The sequence below is a fragment of the Amia ocellicauda genome, chromosome 22 (genome assembly GCF_036373705.1).
Source record: "Amia ocellicauda isolate fAmiCal2 chromosome 22, fAmiCal2.hap1, whole genome shotgun sequence".
Taxonomy (NCBI): Eukaryota; Metazoa; Chordata; class Actinopteri; order Amiiformes; family Amiidae; genus Amia; species Amia ocellicauda.
The window spans coordinates 17262205-17269077 of NC_089871.1; positions in this window are offsets into that span (position 1 = coordinate 17262205).

The following is a 6873-nucleotide window of genomic DNA, read 5'->3' on the forward strand; positions in this document are numbered from 1 at the left end:
TGTTCTAAAGCCAATAATTTACAAATGGCACAGAGGTAAAGCACATAGGAAAACGGTACACGTAATAAAACAAAGTGGTGTCCAGAGTGTGGATAAGTCCAGCTAAGTGTAAAACTTGTATCCAAAACACCAAAACACTAGCAGAACAAGAACACACAGTTGAACATTCTTCACTAAATTCAATTAGCATGGTATTTATAATCTCATCCACATTAGAGAGGGGGACAAGTGGAAGACATCTTTTATCACCAGTAGTGGCCATTATGAATATTTAGTTATGCCTTTTGGTTTGGTGAATGCCACCTCAGTGTTCCAGGCATTTGTTAATGAAGGATATGTTTTGACAAAATGAAAACATAAATGAATAGACTAATACATAATGAAATAAAATTAATAAATAAACATAAAAATCAATAAGTTAACAAATACATCTAAATTATTATTTTATTTTATTTTATGTATACACTCTTTGTCCCGCTCATTGACAATGATTGATGATAAGAAATACCAGGGTGAGAAGATTGTGCCAAAATAAAATACATGAATGAAAAAATCTATATAGTTATTTATATATGATGTATGTATTTATTTCAAATTATATTTAGGCTTATTTATATACTTTTTAAAAATTTTGGCTCAAGTTATCCTCCAAAGTTGTTCTCATAAAAAACAATCTGTGTGTCACAACAGCATTGTAGGGTGCGGAATAGGGTCTCAAAAATGTATTTACAGTATAGGCGTATGATTAGTTTGGGGCGGGGGGACAATGTTTTTGAGAATGTTTAAAAGTTTACATAATTACCATTTGTATTGTTTCTGCTTCGTTTGTTTTCAGGATTATCATTTACATTCCACGTTTTCCTTTGTTGTTATAATGCAGAAATTGAGTGTAACATATACATCTTTTTTTAACATAAACATATTAATTAGTATATAGATCATTTTTTGTTGTGTGCTTTTTCTTCTGCAAGCAATAATTATGATCATTGTGGTGATACTGAAAATGTGGCAAAGTTAGCTCAGGATGGACTGTTGGAACAGCACTTATTTTAAATGACCTTTGTTATTACAAATGACAAAAGAGTCATGGACATAACTGATACAAATTGTATGCTACGTACAAGGTACATTAATAATGTAGGTTAGCCTACTGTTTTAATTTCACTGCAAAGCATTGCTTTTACAATTTTGACTTTGTTTGCCTCGGTTCTAGATTTTTGATGTAGATTACCTAATGTCATCACAATATAGCATTTATAATAATAATAATAATAATAATGTATTATTATTATTTATTAATATTATTGTTGTACCTTTGATAAGACACTTGACAGAAACATATTATTTTAAACTGTTCATGTGGCCTACAGATGTGTTAACTCCTAAAACATCAACAAATAATAACAACAATGCCATGATTGTGCAGATGTAGGAATAATCTACTCATGCATGTGTCTCTTTTGCCTTTGTAAATGGCCCCTGATACATATATAACTGATTTTATTTAATTATCAAAGTCTACATTTAATTTAACCAATTAATAGTACGACATAAATAAATGTTTCATACAATCCGACCAAGCCTCCATCAAGTTAAAAAGGCATTTTGATAATTTGAGTAATCAGAAACTGGGTCTGGATAGAACACAACTACATTCCTTATAATACACTGGCAGAAACTATCCATCATTAGTAATATTTGCAATACAATATTTCCTTGAAAAAAAAATGTTATGTGGTTTGGTAGGTGAATTATTATTATTGGCTATTTTGAGCTCTTTTGAAGATAATTAGTTTAAAAATGTAATACCGTTATTTTATTTGCAGCATAGTTACAATGCAAGTAATGTGCAATTAGGCATACCGTTGTGTAATTATACATACAGATAATTAATTATATAATAATTTTTAGTTACACATTACCTGCTTTCTAATTATCCAAATACACTTTAAATCTCTGTAATTACTCAAATTGCCCACTTATTTTAAAGTTTTAGCAAAAATATGTTGTACGTTATGGAGCGAGGGTTTTGATATATTTTTGCTGTTTAGATTTTCTTGAATACATATTTTCATTTGCATCTACCAATGACTTCAGACCTACTATTTCATTATTATAAAGTACAACAAACATATTTACTCCATATTTTTTACAGCATTTTTCTTGCTCTAAAATCAAGACTCCTTATCCTGTTTATAGACTTCCACTCTTTTAATAAATTACTCTCTTCATTTAGAGAAAGCTGGTGAGGAGAAATATTGTAGCACTTACTGGCTGTTGTGTGGAGAACCAGAATAATGAGAGAATAGATGGACAGACAGCTCTCCATTCTTGCCAGGACAAATGAAGCTTTCTGTTCTTCCCCTGTGGCTACTGCAACTGAGCTGTTGATCCACATGCTGAACCCCAAGTAAATATACATATACAAACCCTGTCCCACCAATCACACACAACATTGCCTTTTCTGACTTACAGCAGGAAACTATCAAACAGGTATAATGTCAAATCAAATACATTTCCATTTCATATCAGGACTCCTGAGATACCACTCAGCAGTGATGAAATATGTGATAACCAAAAAAGGCAAGAAAATCTTTTTTCACTGAAGAATTATAGAAAGTCAGCTGCAGAGATACATGTTGCAGAGTGCAGAATTATACAAAAAGCTAAGGTATCCAAAAATCAAGAGTACATTTGATGATATCAGTAACTGGAGGTTAAAATTAAATGTAAGAAACATTTGGTATCATGGTGTATATTCTCAGTACATTTTATGATATCAATTAAAAAAGTATTTAGGGCACTAAACACGATCAAAGTCTTATCATGAATCTGCTCTTCTTCAGGATGTTCACAGAATCCATTCTTCTTTAAGAGGAACTTCTTCAAATCCAAAGCTGATCACTTTTAAATAATGTACTTGAACCGTAACCTCTAGTGTCCATGGCATGGCTGCTTCAAAGGCACAACTCCTATTTTTTCCCCCAGGTTATAAGAATTATATTCAATTAATATTTCATCACAAATACAGTACAGTAATACATAAGTAGCAAAGACATTTACAATGTGTTTAATGATTTTTGTGTGAGATATCCCGCTAGCCACACCAAACATGATGTGGAAGCATCTTCGTGGTTGGAGCACTTTTCAAGTGTCTGAAGTGGGCTGGAATCTTTAAGTGCCAGAATGGACCAGGTGTATGAAATCCTGTGTCTCCAGGCCACAGCCCAGGCAACCCCCCATCCACCTGTCCAGCCATAGGTGCCTCCTGCCCCCATGGCACCAGACACTAACTCATCCACCCTACCCACTCCAGGTAGGGTGATTAATGGAGTGTGTGGGGTCCATCGATCCTCACTGTGATAGTGATTTCAAGGACCTAGAGGTGGTCATAGGCCAGATACAGGCCAGCTTCACATCCATCCACCTCTATGGAGGATGACCCTCCTTCGACACCAGTCTATAGACTGCCTGCACATCATATCAGCATTTTGTAATTCCATGTTTTACCTACATGCAGTGTGTAGCCCCATGTGTGGTGCCACACCACGAGGCCTTACTTCCCAGCTTTCCACTGGTGTGAAGCTTCCCATTAAGCTCTCTCCAGTGACGTGTGGTGCAATGTTCTGCTACATAACTGCACCCTTAGCGTGGCAGTCAGGTATGGCTGTGCCCCCATGCTTTTCTAGGGTGAGTATATTTGGAGACAGTGTATCTCTCCCCGACATGCTGGACAACACTGTTAGGTCTTGATCTACAGTTCCACTGGTGTGAAGTCTGAACTGTCCTCTAGTACCTCCCTGTGCCCCCATAGTATGACACGTAGGTACTGCGGTATGTACAAAAATAGCTGACACTCTTATCCAGGGCAACTTACATTTGTATCTGTTTATACAGCTGGGCATTTTATACACTGGAGCAATCTATGTGAAGTACCAAGTGTACAACAGCACTGCCCCCACCTGGGATTTGAACCCACAACCTTCCAGTCATGAGTCCAGAGCCCTAATCACAACTCCACAGTACTGCCTTGGTGTAAAACCTACCTGTCTGCCCTCCCATGTCAGAGCATCCTGGTAGGTGTGGCCTTGTATGTTGCTTTTATGATACTTGCTCCTGTAGTGGTATTGAACCAACACAGTCAAGCTTGTTGTGGTGCCACTTCTGGTTGAGAAACAATAGAGCAGGCTTATGGCTGCCCCTTTTGCTAAGCGGATGTTGCATAGGTGTCATTGCCCTGCCATTGGGATGTTGTTTATTATTATTTGCGTTATGTATTCTACTACCAGAAGGTTCAAAGTGTCCTGTTGTGGTAGTGTGTGACTGTAGTGTGCAGGAGCTGTGCTCTGCCCTGGTCAGTATTATTTACAGTGAGGGAAAAAGGTATTTGATCCCCTGCTGATTTTGTACGTTTGCCCACTGACAAAGAAATGATCAGTCTATAATTTTAATGGTAGGTGTATTTTAACAGTGAGAGACAGAATAACAACAAAAACATCCAGAAAAACACATTTCAAAAAAGTTATAAATTGATTTGCATGTTAATGAGGGAAATAAGTATTTGATCCCCTATCAATCAGCAAGATTTCTGGCTCCCAGGTGTCTTTTATACAGGTAACGAGCTGAGATTAGGAGCACTCTCTTAAAGGGAGTGCTCCTAATCTCAGCTCGTTACCTGTATAAAAGACACCTGTCCACAGAAGCAATCAATCAATCAGATTCATAGTCACCAAGAAAAAAATTGGTAACACACTATGCCGTGAAGGACTGAAATCGGTCCCCCTGCTCAAGAAAGCAAATGTACAGGCCTGTCTGAAGTTTGCCAATGAACATCTGAATGATTCAGAGGAGAACTGGTTGAAAGTGTTGTGGTCAGATGGGACAAAAATCGAGCTCTTTGGCATCAACTCAACTCGCCGTGTTTGGAGGAGGAGGAATGACCCCAAGAACACCATCCCCACCGTCAAACATGGAGGTGGAAACATTATGCTTTGGGGGTGTTTTTCTGCTAAGGGGACAGGATAACTGCACCGCATCAAAGGGATGATGGACGGGACCATGTACCGTCAAATCTTGGGTGAGAACCTCCTTCCCTCAGCCAGGGCATTGAAAATGGGTCGTGGATGGGTATTCCAGCATGACAATGACTCAAAACACACAGCCAAGGCAACAAAGGAGTGGCTCAAGAAGAAGCACATTAAGGTCCTGGAGTGGCCTAGCCAGTCTCCAGACCTTAATCCCATAGAAAATCTGTGGAGGGAGCTGAAGGTTTGAGTTGCCAAACGTCAGCCTCGAAACCTTAATGACTTGGAGAGGATCTGCAAAGAGGAGTGGGACAAAATCCCTCCTGAGATGTGTGCAAAACTGGTGGCCAACTACAAGAAACGTCTGATCTCTGTGATTGCCAACAAGGGTTTTGCCACCAAGTACTAAGTTGAAGGGGTCAAATAATTATTTCCCTAATTAACATGCAAATCAATTCATAACTTTTTTGAAATGCATTTTTCTGGATTTTTTTGTTTGTTTCTGTCTTTCACTGTTAAAATACACCTACCATTAAAATTATAGACTGATCATTTCTTTGTCAGTGGGCAAACGTACAAAATCAGCAGGGGATCAAGTACTTTTTTCCCTCACTGTATTGTATCCCAGTAGAGTGTGACTGCTGTCCTTGCTCCTAGGGCAGTTCCAGGTGTGGCCCTAGAGGGGACTTACCCTGATGTATTCTGTGTCCAAATGTTACTGGCTGAGTTGAGGCCTCCCCTTAGCAAGCATCAGCCTCGGGGTAGCCTTCCTTACCAGTCTGCTGCCCTCCTCCCTTGTGATGGTTTGGTTATACATTAACCCCTTCCCCTTTAGATAGTATTCTCAACTTGAAAGATAATGAATGCAACCTCGGGTATCTGAAAAAGAGAATACTACCCAAAGGTTCCAAGGTCGCTTTGGAGTTCAGACTCCCGGCAAAGAGGAATCAGTCCACGCAGGGTGATATATACAAACAGTAAACTAATCAGGAAGGACTGTTTGTATGAAATGCAAACTGGCCTATAAACAGCTTTGGTAGTCAAATGTTTCATATAAGGTACCATGGCAACTGGCTTAACCCCTCCCCCAAATTGGTAGAATTCTCTTTTTCAGATAAGCAATTTGCAACCTATCGTTTCACAACCATAAGTGAGCACTAGAAGTATGCATTAATCACATACTTTTTCTCTTCAGGCAAATGGCTAGATTTCCATTCTACAGCATACTGTTTCTTCCAAATGTATTCTTCTCTGTATCTCTGTTTTTCCACTTATTTCATGTCCAAGCAAGACATAACTTTTTATTTATTTTACTTTTTTCTATGTAAAGGCTTACGATGAGGAAGGGATATTCAAATTGTGACGGGAATCTTCATGTGTGAATAAGAGTGAAATTAAACTTGGGTTCTCTCTCCCTTAAAGTTTTATTCACTCCACTAATAACTTACCAGCTATATTTATGATAGTTCTAGCATAGATGTAGGGGTTTTAAATTTGTGTTTTAATTTGCTCAGACTTTGTGCTCTGGCCGGTTTGTACTAACACTTCCTTTGCTGAAAAATTTTAATACACATTATTTTCACTTTCTGTTCTCTCTCATTGAATGCCCTGAAAATTACTCACTTCTGAGTGTGTGAGGAAAACCCCAGAGTTAGTAAGTCATCAACCTTTATTTGAAGTGTCATAGTCTAACTATTAATTTTCAACTTAGCAAGTGTCACTTTATTTGAAACATACATAAAAAACAGTATATCTCAAATATTTGTCTTGTTGTATTTGAATATGTATTCTGCTGCATCTCTTTTTGTAGTATTTGTTTTATATACTTGTTTCTGGAATATTACTAGAT